We start from the raw sequence: 16,084 nt of genomic DNA, 5'->3' as shown, positions 1-16,084 counted from the left end.
TTCACCTTCAAATTAAACTGCTAATCCAAGAGGTTAACATACTTTTGCCATTCACAGATATGTAAAATTGGATCATTTTCCTCAATAAATAAATGACCAAGTATAAGATTTTTGTCTCGTTTGTTTAAATGGCTTCTCTTTATGATCTTGTAGGACATTTGTGAAAATCTAATGTTTTAGGTCATATTTATGAAGATATATAGAAAATTCTAAAGGTTTCACAAATTTTCGAGCACCATTGGTGGTCATAATATCACCACAAGGTGTCAGCAAAGGTCTAGGTTTTTTTTTTTTTGGTATAAAATCTGGCACCCAGGGGATATCGGTCCTTGTTTTCTAGATTTCCTCCACTGCATATTACCACACGTCCTGTGTTCCTGTGTCCATCGTAATCTAATATGTATGACTCCATAAATTATAATTATAGTACTGCACGATAAACTATTAAGGAACAATCAACCAAATGTAACCCAAAAATGTGTAGCCTCTGGTGTTTTCATATGAATGCTTTGTTTTTAGAAGATAAACAACAAAAATCTGCTTTCTTTCTGTTTACAGCTGTTGGGGAAATTTTTCAAACACAATGTGTTTGGATTGTCCCAAGTGCTGGTGAAGCCACATGCTGCAAAATCCAAATAATAATGAGCTATTTCTTTAAAGGTGTAACATAATTATATTCCCTAAATGACTAAAATGCACAAGCAGACATTCATTCTTTATCTACTGAGTCATTTTGACCAAAAAAAAAATTTGGTTTGATGTCACTGTTGTTGCCTTTAACTGTAATGACTTGCCAACATTGTCCTTTCATCATATAAGCATTTACCAATTGCACATGAGTCCCTGTTTGAATCTCAACCTATATTTGTGAGAAAAAAAAGTGATTGAGCACATCCATGAATGACTGGATTCATGGCAATATCACAAAGGATTTTGATTCAAGAAGTAGTTGAAACAAGAAGAAGCCAGAACTAGACACATTAATTTGATATAAAAGAGAGAACAATATGTGAAAATCACCTGAACGGTATTCAAAGTAGCCAGCATACCTAATACTAAACCTGGACTAGGTTTTCATTTTAATTTTTTTGTTTGGCTCTACACCATTTTCAGTAAATAATAATAATAATACCGTACAGACAAAATAGACATGTTCATTCGGAAAGCAAATACTAATCATTATGACTGAGAAAATAAAACTTAATTTTGCTAAACTTTACTATTACACACTGTTGGAAAACTTCAGGGGGTGTTCCATGTCCAATTCCTTTAGGAAGCTTAGAACCCTTTACTAACCAAAGAACTATCAAAGAACCCTTTTTCTATGAGTGTAACAGAAAATAAAGACCTTAGGCCTAACCTTTTTTTTTTTTTTCATTGAACTCTACATTAGGTCTAAAGTCTATAACCCAGGTCTAACCCCCCCCCCCCCCCCCAAAATAAATAAATAAATAAATAAATAAATAAATAAATAAATAAAATAAAAAAATTAATTCTGTGACTGAGCCATACATTGGACCTGATATCTGTAACTATGCTCCATACTGGGTTTCAAATCTCTAACCAATGTTTACTTTGGGTTCGATCTGTAATGAGGTCTACATACAGTAATAATTCAAAATGCACATGTACTGCTATGAGAATAATCCTACTAGCCTGGTTAACAAATAAAAAATTTATGTATATCCCTATAACCAAGGAGTTCACTCGCTTAGGAAACTTTGAACCCTTCAGTAGCCCAAGAAGCCCCCCTCCCATGTCTACATCAGACAGTTTTGTAATAAACACTTGACAGGGTTTGTGCCTTTTTAGTCTATAAAATGAGGCCTATCAGTGTCATATATAGCATTTCACTTCAAATAAAATATGTAACTGTAGCACTACATGTGGTCATCTGGCAAACATTTACGCCAAAACGCTATTTTAAAAACTCTGAATAAATGATATATTTAGGTTGACCGCACTGCATTCAGTGCTCTGCGATTGATTTGCTGAGAGAAAGCTTTTTAAGATTCCTGTATTTCAGTAGTCATTTTCAATATGCGGAGTTGTGCATTTTGAATGATGTCTAAATGTATCATGAATAAGACAATGTGGCTGACTTTTCTGTTGGCATTACTCATAAATGCTAATTTTCAGTGACAGCTGGTTGTGATATTATTTGGGAAGGCTATAAGCTAATGAAACTATCAAGGTTAAGCAATGCATTATATGATATCATCAAAGGCATAATAAGGTTGATACGTGACAAACTATCATTCGTACTTAAAGGCAGATAGACACCTGCTTTGCTTATTTCTAATTAAAAAAAAGTGCTTCATGTCTGTAATGCTCTACTGAGGTCATGATGTGTTTTCTCTAAAAGGGAAAAGTTAGAACCCTTTTCATTCAAACTAAAAAACACTAAACTGGCACGTTTCTCATATGCCATTTTGTGAAATTTGTACTTTGATTGGACAATGTGTGCTCAGCAATCCTACCTTTAGTTTCGTCCTTTAAAGTCATTTTGGTGGAAGAGTAAATAATACACCTCATTCATGTTCATTCCACCTATGACTGTATTCACATGCACCTTCTCGATCACTACTGATTATGTGTTATGGATGTATCAGTGAAGTGGACTGAAAATATCAGCCTAAATGGAGATTAAATATAGGGGGCATGTCACTCTGTGTAATCCCCTTACATGACTGTCAATGATAGGCTAAACTTTACGGTATCGTTTAAACCCTGGAACCATTTGTTATAGGATTATAACACAACACAACTATCTCTATCTGTGTATCTGTATTTGTGTATCTGTATCTGTGCTCCAGATTTTGGTATCTGTATATAGATTTAAACCCAAAGTGGATGTGGCCAAGAATGCTTGTGTGGGTTTTTTCCCCTCAGATTCCCAGAAAACAATGTGCTAAACTGTACCATTCAGGGTATTAATGCTTGTACCAGGTGGAACCAAGGATAAAAAAAAACAACAACTTTTGATTATAATAAGTAGAAAGTGTAGTGCACCATTAAAACTTAGTTAATAATAGGACCATAAAAACTACTGTACAATACTTTTTTCTCACATTGTATGAAGCATTGTATGGATTTCATATAGCTAGTAGCAAGTCTCTCTTAAACAGCAGCCTGTTTCTGAAATATTTGTATTTGTATTGATATGTTAGGTAATGAACTGCCATAATAAGTGTAGCCAGATTTACTTTAAAAGCTCTTGAGTGGTGTTCAACTTACCCTTAAATGTATTTAGGTCTTAATTATACTGCTTGTCTATCAGCGTGGCTTTGAACCAATGCATGCCCAAAGGGAATGAATTTTTGATCGTATGCATGTGTAAGTGTATGGGAGGGGGCATGCATAGGATTTGTGTAAGTGATGTCTCCATACGTCAAAGTAATCACAAATGCACATTAGCAAAAGGATGCCAAATACATATATGAATTTCTCAGCATGCATTAGTAGCTATGTCGAGCCGTCTGCATGCCTCTTAATCCTGTTCTCAACTCCACTATGTGTATTTATGAATGAATGTCATGCGTCATAAGATGATTTGGTATTTTTCTCTGACCCATTCTTTATTTTTAGCATGACTGATTAAAAATGTACTGTATGATGTTACTTTGGAAATTGTATGAAAATGCTGGTAGATTAATATTTGTTGTATGTTTTTTTTTGGTATTAGTTAAAACGTGGTTATATTTTGGGTTTTTGATTATTTGAAGCAAAAATAGCCCTTGGTAAAGCTCTTAGTCTGTAGTGTATATACTGGGAACACTGGAATTATTTATCATGAGGTGTACTAGATACTGTGTAGGGTTTTCACTGTATCTACTCAGAGTTGTGGGTTCAAAGGGCTCTGCTTTGAGCGGTAGATTCCTGAAGTGAACGTGATGCCTAATTCCCCAGTCTTGCTGTGCAGTCACATGTAATCTGAGTGCATCTGTTCGCTCCACATAAGGTTTGTATGTGTGTTTGTATGTTATAGTATGTGAATATACTATAATATAAATGTTGCTCTTATCTCTCTAGCACTTCCTCTAGGTCGTCCTTGATAGTTTTTTGTTTTCTACTTTGCTTAGTCTTCCCACGCCATATCCTTTTCTATATACCCTTCTTTAAGATTCAGGAGCCAGAAGCAATCTTATATGACTAAGGATTTTATGAACTATGCTTTGTCGTCAAACCTCTCTCTCTTTCTCTCTCTCATCTGCTCGCTCTCGACAGTGAGGTGTGCTCAATGTGCCATGGATAATTTGTTTGCTTTGCAATTATTTTCTGTGAGTGGAGACAAATTGATTCATACAGCAGAAAACAACAGTGCCTGAATAGTGCTCTGCGAGCAACTCGAAGCAGACAGAGCAGAGCTAATATGCTTATGTTGAGGGCTGACAGACAGAGACATGGTTCCCGTCATACGCACTCCATTCAGCGCCACACTTAGTGCAGTGTATCCACCTGAATATGAACAGTGCAGCCAGTGTACAGATGGAAAATCAGTCAGACACCCTGCTATGAATACAAGAGATGAAAAACAAGCTATTGCATGTGTAGGTGAAGAGGTTTGAGTAATCTGTGTGTAAAGTTAATAAATATTGCTCAATCTTTATCTGTAAACTCATTTGAGTAATGAAGTGCTTCATACACAAATACTGTAGCTAAAGGTAGTAGGAAAGGAGGATTACTTGGCATGACTTTGTCTAGTGTATTATCAAAGCCCTTGATAGGCAATTATTCTTACCAATGCTGGCAATTTTTTGTTGACAGAAGTACTTCTTTCTGCCAGTAAAACAGATTTAAAATGGCACTAGATCATGCGTTTCTGAAATATTCACTTTAATCTAATGTGAAAATCATTAGTTCCTGCCCTGCCCCAAACGTAAAGTTTTTTAATCCTGTATGATGGATTTGGAAATGTGAGACCATGTTTAAAATTCTAATAGAATCCAATATTTACCTTGTTTTTGGGTGTCTGCATAACACATTTAAACATTTCTTAATGGTTCTCAGAAATCTTTGCGGTATTGAGTTTAGTACGTGCCTTTGAATATTCTATAATGACAATTTAGGGATAATGTGCTGTAATCTTTATGCAATTATACTGTATATTTACATTCAGCTATAGAGATGGTAGTGAATCAACACCACCTTCTCTCTCTCTCTCCATCTCTCTCTTGCTCGCTCAGTTCCCCCATGTGAGCTAAAGTTCAGAGGTCACCAATTACTCGTGGAGGCTGAGAAAGTCTCCTCTGCTGGTCCCCTGGCTGCCAGACTGAATTAGCATTTGCAAGCTCACAGGTAGCAGCCATGAATCCTGCAGATTCATGAACTGTAGAGAGATTCTACTTACACTATAAACGTTTTCATTATAAAAAGTTAATTATTAATTGAGTAAAATTTTGATGATCCAAATGTTGTACAACTTAATTTTGTAATTAAGGTTCAGTGTCATCTTTAATTGATTCCTACTGTACACTAACAGCAATTACAGGGTTACAGGGACTGTCTGTCTGTCTGTCTGTCTCTCTCTCTCTCTCTCTCTCTCTCTCTCTCTCTCTCTCTCTCTCTCTCTCGCTCTCTCTCTCTCTCTCTCTCTTTTATGCAGTGTCAGTGAAGTTCCAACAGAGCAGACTTAACACAGTCTGTTCATTAGTATCCAAACACGTGCACACACACACACACACACACACACACACACACACACACACACACACACACACAAAACTTGGTTCCTTCAGTCTAGATCTCCCTCAGTCTGCTTGATAAATTCACTTTCTTTAAAACACACAAGCAGTCACGCATCCTTGCACACAATGACAGGGTTTAGTAAAATGGCTTTGTTATTTGTGTCCTTTCTCTTCTATTGTTCTGTTTGATTTTGGTTCCAGAGGTGTGACGATCCCTGGTCACACAGCACAAAGCAGCCTGGACAGGACTCTGACCCTGAAACTAATTTGACAGCTTAATGCTCTTCACAGCTGACAGTTTGTTTCCTTTTTTTTTTCTTTTCTTTCTCTATCTCCATTTGTTAATTTGTTAAAATTTCTCTTTAAGTGCTTCATTCTCTTCTCTGGTAGTGGATGCAGAAAAAAAAATGAAAAGGAGACACTGAAGCAGCATTTTTCACACTAGAGCAGAACAAGATTATCATCTTCAGAATAAGCATGCACATGATCTTTTATTTTGTTTTTTTCAAAACTCATACTCAAAAACAATTCAAGTCCTTCAGGTCTTTTCACATCATTTTCTATGTTGGCCAAAAAAGGTTAACGGTCACCTGCAATACTCATGTGGAATGTGACACACTGTGTCAGCATTATCTGTGATTACTTCCTGTTATGCCTTTATTAGTTGCAGATTTACTGTATTGTTCATTAGAATACCCAGGACTGTTTAATGGCTGAAAAATATGCAAAACCACTAACAAGAGAAAACAGTTAGTCATTGAAACTGTTAATGTTATTGAAACTGGTTTTTAAGAGAGTGTTTTATTAGCTTAGCAAATCTTCTGTGTGGACATGAGGGATCATAGTAATAATTATTATTACATTTCTCTTATTATTTAATCAGATTATTAATGCATGTCTTTCGAAAGGGGGAGGAAACCAGAGTACCTGGAGGAAACCCCTGAAGCACGGGGAGAACATGCAAGCTCCGTGCACACAGGACTAAGACCCTGGAGTTTTGATTCAATTCAATTCAATTCAATTTTATTTGTATAGCACTTTTTACAATAGACATTGTCTCAAAGCAGCTTTACAGAAATATCAACACGGTATACACATATTAAAGGTGCGAATTTATCCCAAATGAGCAAGCCACTGAGTGACGACGGTGGCAAGGAAAAACTCCCTACGATGTTTTTAGAGGAAGAAAACTTGAGAGGAACCAGACTCAGATGGGAACCCATCCTCATCTGGGTAACAGATAGTGTGAAAATTATGGATTTATATGATGTCTGTTTGGCCTTAGAAGCAGCCGTAGTCCCAGCAAGCTGGAATTGGAGTAGATGAGAGCTCCATCCAGAGGTAGGACATCCGAAACGGATCAGGCAGGTCCGGAGAGCAGAGAGGATCAGGATCTCTAGTATCTCCATAAAATTGTGTGTGGCTCGGCAGAAGGAGAGAGTGAGGAAGAGACTGTTAGGACTGTACTTAGCATAATAGAAAGTCTAGTCAGGGTAGGCTTGAGTAAACAAATACGTTTTAAGCCTAGACTTAAACACTGTGTCTGAGTCCTGAACACTAATTGGAAGACTGTTCCATAACTGTGGGGCTCTATAAGAGAAAGCTCTTTTCCTTGCTGTAGCCTCCACTATTCGAGGTATCATCAGATAGCCTGCATCTTTTGATCTAAGTAGGCGTGGCATATCATAGAAAACCAAAAGGTCGCTTAGATACTGTGGCATGAGACTGTTTAGTGCTTTATAGGTTAATAATAGTATTTTAGTGAGGCAAGTATGCTAACCACTAAGCCACTGCACCACTGTCCCAACCCGGTTTCACATATAAAATAATATTGAATGAAACAAATATGAGATCAGAATGAAAACTTGCTTTGATCAAGTTTTCCAAACTTATAAAAAATATTAGTATAGTAGATACCTGCAGTTACACTTAAAATGTGAAAAGATCCAATATACAGAAAGCAGGGACTTATTTAACAGTTGTTACATTTACATTACATTTTAGTAGCCGATTAGTAGCAAACAATTTTACGTAAGAACATAATTTAAAAATATTTGAACGAAAGTCAATTTAAAAATATTTGCATGAAAGTAGATTATCTTTTTTATGATGAAACCCTAATATGGTGGAGATTCACCAAACACTCAGTCATGAATAAACTAGGCAGTCTTGTATGTAAAGCTGTTGTTAGATGTTGGCATTGCTAGGATTGTGTAGTTAAAGTCCAGAGTACCTTAAATCCTTGTAATGATTTATTTAGCCTACAGCCACAGCCAGATGCTTGTGCATACTTTTATTTAGAAGCTTATTTTAAGAGGCTTCTGAATAAACAATGTGATCGAATAACCATCTGACACCAAACAAAGCACTGATGTAATGTGATAACATGCTTAGATTACCATTTTTTAATTTCTAATTCACAGACTCATAGATGAGTTTATTTATTAAAGCAATTATACAACCCAAATAGAAATGTTCCGTATTCTGTCCAGCATGTAGTCATGTCTGTGACACCTGGACATGGTGCTGCATACTGTATATTTGTGCACTGTGGTTCAAGCCATGAGCTTTCAGCATCATCCGTCATCTGGCTTCAGTTCATAATGTTTGAAGTGTTGGTTGCTTTGAGAGGTCACTAGGGCAGAGTCCTCTATGTCTGTTTGAGTGAGCCTCAAATGCTGCAATATTTGGAGAAAACAGTTTTTTATGTTTTTATTTCCATTTCTCAATCTTTAACTCATGCTCACATGCTTTCGTTTTGCGTAACACAGCACCATTTGGATAAACCCATCTTTCTCTCGCTCTCTCTCGCTCTCTCTCTCTCTCTCTCTCTCTCTCTCTCTCTCTCTCTTGCTCTCTCGCTCTCTCTGCCCTGAGGCACAGAGTGTTCCTGCATCTCTCCATCCTTCGTATTTTTTTTACACGTCTCTGAGAAGCCACTCCATCCATTATTACACACTCACTCTTTTAAGTGCTTTGGCTGGAGAAGAAAAAAAGAGGTGGATGAGTATGTGAGTCTCTAAAACAGTCCCAGTGCTTACTTTATAATGCTATGTTCATTTAATAGTGTTTTCTTATTTATGGTGTTTTCTACATGACCTAAATATTACAGCAAATTGAGGTTAAGTAAGCAGTTGTCTTTATTAATTCAATTCCATTTTAGTGTGACAAAGGAGCGGCACAAAAATACAGATGTATGTTATTTTCAAGCTCAAAAGTTTGTATCCCCATTTGACATTCACTCATCCTCAATAAGAGCTTTATCCTGGTCAGGGTCATGGTGGATCCAGAGAGTATACCGGGAACACTTGTTATGAGTAGATAATACAGCCTGAATGGGATGCTAGTCAATTGCTGGGCACCACACAAACACACTTACACGTTCACACCAGCATGTTGTTAGTAGATTAAGGAATGATAGATACAGTGATGCTTGCAGTGATGCTAGTTTGTGAACCTAAATGTAGATAAAGTGAACCCAGTTAAACAAATGAGCCAAAAATATTATACGTGGTCATTTATTTATTGAGGAAAATGATCCAATATTACATATCTGTGAGTGGCAAAAGTATGTGAACCTTCGTTTCAGTATCTGGTATGACCCCCTTGTGCAGCAATAACTGCAACTAAACATATCCAGTAACTGTTGATCAGTCCTGCACATCAGCTTGGAGGAATTTTAGCCCATTCCTCAGTACAGAACAGCTTCAACTCTGGGATGTTGGTGGGTTTCTTCACATGAATTGCTTGCTTCAGGTTCTTCCACAACATTTCTATTGGATTAAGGTCAGGACTTTGACTTGGATATTCCAAAACATTAACTTTATTCTTCTTTAACCATTCTTTAGTACAACGACTTGTGTGCTTATGGCCGTTGTCTTGCTGCATGACCCACTTTCTCTTGAGATTCAGTTCATTGACAGATGTCCTGACATTTTCCTTTAGAATTTGCGGGTATACTTCAAAATTCATTGTTCAATCAATAATGGCAAGTAGTCCAGGCCCAGATGCATCAAAACAGGCCCAAACCATGATACAACCACTACCATGTTTCACAGATGGGATAAGGTTCTTATGCTGGAATGCAGTGTTTTCCTTTCTCCAAACATAATGCTTTTCATTTAAACCAAAAATTCTATTTTGGTCTCATCCACAAAACATTTTCCCAATAGCCTTCTGGCTTGTCCATGTGATCTTTAGCAAACTGCAGATGGGCAGCAATGTTCTGTTTGGCATTCTCCTTACAACCCTGCCATGCTCAACATTGTTGTTCAGTGTTCTCCTGATTTTGGATTCATGAACATTAACATTAGCCAATGTGAGAGAGGCTTTAGATGTTTAGAAGTTACCCTGGGTTCCTTTTGGATCTCAATGACTATTACACGTTTTGCTCTTGCAGTGATCTTTGTTGGTTGATCACTCCTGGGGAGGGTAATAATGGTTTTGAATTTCCTCCATTTGTATACAATCTGTCTGACTGTGGATTGGTGGAGTCCAAACTCTTTAGAGATAAGAACAGCCTGATGAGCATCAACAACTCTTTTTCTGAGGTCCTCACTAATCTCCTTTGTTCATGCCATGATGCACTTCCACAAACATGTGTTGTGAAGATCAGATTTTGATAGATACCTGTTATTTAAATAGAAAATAGGGTGCTCACTCACACCTGATTGTCATCTCATTGATTGAAAACAACTGACTCTAATTTGACCTTCAAATTAAGCTGCGAATCCTAGAGGTTCACATAGTTTTACCACTCACAAATATGTAATATTGGATCATATTTATTTATTATTATTTATTATTTAAACAAGTATACAATTTTTCTCTCATTTGTTTAATTTGGTTCTCTTTGTCTACTTTTATGGCTTGTGTGAAAATCTGTTAATGTTTAAGTCATATTTATGCATATTTATAGAAAATTCGAAAGGGTTCATGTTGCTATGGGCACATTTTGTGAAATTGTGAATTATGGGTGAATTTTGGAAATTCTTCTTCAGGCTTGGCGATCAAATCAGTTTTGTCCGATAATAATTTTGTCCCAACCTTCTTCCTTTTTCATCTGGGTATTGGACCAGCAAATGTAAAAAGGTGGATATACTGTAAAATCAAAGATATCAGAGTGATGCCAACAATGAAATCTGCCATCAAGAATTCAAAGAAATATAGGGTGTGTCTCGATCAGCTCCCTAGCTCCGTAGGTCGTGAATCAGTATATCATGTACGGATAACTCACGTACATGAGTTCAGGCACTGGTGCTCACTACACATTGGGACACTGATAACTCTATTTCCGGCGACATGACTACGTACTTGCTGACGCTGTAAAACATCACCAAAAATTAAAAACGTAAAAACATATCATGTTTTATATGTCATATAAATTTGTTAGCTTAATCACTCGCATTTCTGTCATGCTACGTCAAGCAGGATTGTAGGCTAGCTAGTGGATTTTTGAAAAAAAAAAAAATCATTAAGCACTTAAACGCTGTTGGACTCAAACAAACAGTATATAGAACATCAGATGAAGTTAAAAATCGTTAACGTAAATAATCATTTGAGAGCTGAAACAACTATAACAAGCTACTTACATTTGTAGACAGAAGGTGACTGAGAGTTTGTCCGCGATTTCTTTCAAGCTGAGAGGCTTCAGAAACTATGACGTCATTTCCAGCAAGGGAACATAGTGAGCATGTGAGCATCGATGCTCCCTGGTTTTTGCAGTGCACTGTGGGATTTTTTAGAGAGTGAACATTCCAGTGTACTGGAAGGATTTTGCGATTGAGACAGCACTTAAAATGGCCGACTTCCTGATCACTGCCCTGACTACTGCACTAGGGAGCTGATTGAGACGCACCCATAGAAAAACAGGTCACAACTAAAGAGTAGAATAAAAAGAATGGTAAAAACAAAGAGAGCTAAAAAATCATTATAAGACAATTAATAATAATACTGTTGCCTAATAATGTCCTAAATCTTTTTGGTGGTGGTGGTGGTGTGTGTGTGTGTGTGTGTGTGTGTGTGTGCGTGTGTGTGTGTGTGTGTGTGTGTGTGTGTGTGTGTGTGTGTGTGTGTGTGTGTGTGTGTGTATTCTCTTGTCATCAAAGATTAGAGCAAGGATTTAGTTGTCATCACAAACCTAATGCACAAATCCCACCAAGTCAAAAGAACTGCTGACAGAATGCTCTACTAGCTATTTAGTGATTAAACTGAATTATTATTTACTTTTCAACAAATAAATGGTTTTAGGATATTAGGCAGAGTCTGTGCACAGCTGCTTACCGGACTGTTGTCTACACATTGCTAAATCTGTTCTCGGATTGTTTCTTTCAGGTGTCACACAATGGCGTCCTTTTAGCTGAAGACACAAAATCCCTCCATCTCAGCTACATCTCTGTGTCCAGCAGTATTCTGTTACATCCAGTACACATTACTCTTAGCAGGCTTAGTATAAAGATATGTTCAGAGTGTGCAGATTTATTCCACTTTGCTGGAAAGCCGTGTTCTACTTTAGTAAAACCATCATAACTGATTAGTTTATTGTACATTATACCATAGTGCTGTTGAAGATTCTCTAAACTTATTGGTCAGAAGGTGTTGATTATCTTTTTATCAAAGCAACTCTGACAAGAGTACTGGCCATATTTCAAATCACAGGTGTATATCAACGTTCTAATACGTTATGATTTCTGTAGTACCAGCTTGTTTACGTGGACCTGTATGGTAGATCCACATAAACTAACAGATTAAAAACATGTTATTTAAAATATAATCATTGACATGGTGACGTTTTCTGTAAGGTATATATATATATATATATATATATATATATATATATATATATATATATATATATATATATATATATATATAAAAAACATTTATTGAAGGAGTCTCCAACGTCAGAGGTAAAGCTGTAACTTTTAAGTTTTCTGCCATGAGAAAGTCTTCAGGACTTTACGCCTTCCAGTTTCTCTGTAAAGCTGCTTTTTTTGTCTCATTAACTTAAAGAGAGAGGAAAAAGGGAGGCTTGGTGAGGAAACAACTGTTTATAGCAGCTATAATATAAGTAATAACAGGAACTAACTTGTCTCACAGACGTTCTACACCATTAAATGTAACGATAGGGTTTCCGAAAAGTTAGGAACCAACGAGAGTAAAACTACATATATACTTAAATTAAAAAATATATATTTATTATTTATTATCTCAGCCGCTGTATCATGCTTTGTTTTCATATTTGTGATTTGTTTTGCACTTCTTGGCCACGGTAACATGGTGATGTTATCCATTATCTGAGTTCGGGCAGAACACACACATTTATAGTGTACACTCTTTTATAATGGTGTTTCTTACACTTTTGGACCATTTTTAATGGGTCGTTTTGAACTAAGCAGAATATAATGGTTGAAGTTAGATTCAGACTCACTGTCTCTTTGAGTTGGGTTTTCTGTGTCTCAGCTCATTACTGCAACTTATTTGCTTTTTCACTGCAGCTACAGAGACAGAACCATGGCACACACCAAGTGCTCTCCCACGCCAAAATGTCACTTCACGCACCATTCGATTGGCTTCCCCCGATGTGTCTGTACTGAAAATGTTTTCAAATGCTGCTCATTGTATTGATGGAAAGAATTACTCACTGATGATCTTGCAGTGGATAACAAGCAGTGCATTTGTCATGAACTCTGAGTCATTAGTGACAGTTTCACTTTACTGACACATCCATGATTCTGTAGACTGGAGAAAACATCAGATGTTAATATAGTTGAGTGGGCAGATAAGATACACAGAAAGATATAAAATTATGATCTGATATTTCATCTTCCACACATAAATGAGAGTGAGTCCACTACAGGAAAGTTCTCAGATTCTAGATGCTACAATAATTTTTTCCAAATCACCAACACTAAAAATGGGTAAGAAGTGTTCCTCTACCGCTCAGCCTTCATCCTCTCTCCAATCCCCTGCATGTGATCCATAAGCCTGCAGCAAAGCTTGGCATGATCCTCCTTTAACACACACTGAGTTAATTGCACAACACTAAAGCTCAGCTACGAGAACATCCCCATGCTCAACTTTGAAATGGAGAAAGAGACTCAAAATTTATTTTGTAGAATATTGCCCATGTGTGTGTTTTGTTAATGGGAAATAAGAAACAGATTCAGGGATTATGTAGCCCTGTCGAACAGATGTGCTAATTTCTTTCTCTTTCCCACCCACTAGCAACATGTTAGCAAATTATATTGTTGGCTTAATCTATGATTTCCCCTAATATCAACTGTGTAAATAGGCTATTTTTGGTAGTGAAGCAACTGAAAGTTAGTTTTGTCCTGTTATTGTTGTACAGTCACCAGATAAGCAGCAGCTCTGTGATAGATGACTGAAACATTCACTGTTTTAGTAAAGACACATGGAATTTAAATTTAGTAAAGACGTGCAAAATTACATGCCAAAATAAACACAGCAGAAAGGGAATCTCATGCTGACCCAATCTGTTTCCAAGACTCTGGTCATTTAACACACAGCATTCGCTCATACCTACTGAACCTAGTGCATTCCTAAATGCGACAGTACCCTTTAACGGGCCTTGTTAGTTTCCACTAAGAAGGGAATTTTTAAACCTTTAAGTGCAGTTTCACAATTTACCTTTTGTTTGCAGAGTTTGTCACAAAAGTTGTGTTATATACATTATATATATATATATATATATATATATATATATATATATATATATATATATATATATATATATATATATATATATATATATATAATGATGTCTGGTTTCACATTGAACATCATTAAAAAAAAAAAAAGAAAATGGCATGTAAAGCTGAAAATGTGTTTGCAAAACTTTTTCATTCATTAATCAGAACTACAGCAACAAAAAAAGTAAATAAAACTTTGCCGACTGACCACAAAAAACACAAAATCAAGCAAAATAAATTATTAGATAACTATTAATAACTAGTTAAAAACATTTTGTGTATCACATCCAACATTTATTTTATTTTTGTTTATTTGTCCAAATCTCCAGGACATATGGCATTTATGCAGTGCTACAGCTCTGTTCTTTGGTTCAGTTTATGCCTTGCAGGTTAGTTTTATTCAGGATTGAATCACTTTCTAACAGCAATTCAATCGTGTTAGAGTTCACTGGACCACCTTGTTCTTGGACTGGTTGTTTTGTCTGGACCTGAGTGTGGTTGCTTTGTTCACATCTACACAAATGAACCACACAGAGGGGTAAAACACACCAGGGTTCCAATTAACTGGATTAAACACTACATATGTGAAAGCACCCTATATTAATTAATTAATTAATTAATTACATTTCATTAAATCAACACCTTTTAAATGATATTTTCTCCAGGGTCATGTTATTACATTTTCCATGCAAGTCCAACTACACTGCATGTAACATATGTACAGTGGATTTACTGAAATGTACATTTAATACACTTTGGTCTATTTGCTATGATGAATGTGAAATATTTTTTTCCATAAGGAAGCTTTATTTTAAGCTCAGTGTCTCTCATCAATGTGAAAAACAATGTTTATGATCACACGTATGTTACAGGCATGTTTGTTTGTTTGTTTGTTTGTTTGTTTGTTTGTTTGTTTTTTAACCAGAGAGTAACATATGTGAACCAAAAAGTTGATTTTAGGTTTTGGGATATTTAATACAGAGTGTTTATCAGAAGAGACATACTTGATCAATGGAAAATCCTTGCCTAAAAGTTAGAAGAACAGCAGGGTTAAGAGGGGCAGAGAGGCTTTTTTAGGCTCAGTGTCAAAACAGGATGAGTCACTGGCTCACTCAGCCATAAGAGAATGAGAGGAAGAGGAGCACTGAAACACTATGGAAAACACGTTACTATATACTAACAGCTCTACATGGGTTATACATACTGTACCTTAGGAAAAGCAAAGAGACCTTACTATAGACATACTTATAGCAATCCAGTATCACGCATACTTTCCGTCCAGTATCACGCTCACATCAGCACAAACACTTTGAGCATGTCTGTGAAGATTTTCTTCATACAATCATTTAGTAATACCTTAAGACAATTGACTGTTTCACTCGTTCAAAGGTTTCATCAGTGACTAGTAGGAAATTCCCCAACATCCTGTGTGATTCACACCAATGAAAATAGTTATGTTCTCAAGACGGTTGTTGAAGTCTAGAGGTGTGAATTGGCGTGAAAACACTGGTATAGAGATGGATGGGGGGTCTGTGACATCACTTATCAGCCACGTATCATCAGACAACTTTATCATGGCAGTTTAACAGCAATTCACACCTGTCATGAGACCCTAACAAGTTTCCTGGTGTGAATCTAACAGAGTTTTGAATGCCAAGGAATCTCCCAGCATGCAGTAATACTGAT

Source organism: Ictalurus punctatus, chromosome 3 (genome assembly GCF_001660625.3).
Source record: "Ictalurus punctatus breed USDA103 chromosome 3, Coco_2.0, whole genome shotgun sequence".
Lineage (NCBI taxonomy): Eukaryota > Metazoa > Chordata > Actinopteri > Siluriformes > Ictaluridae > Ictalurus > Ictalurus punctatus.
The sequence above is the reverse complement of the archived record's forward strand: the minus strand, read 5'-3'. Positions refer to the sequence as shown.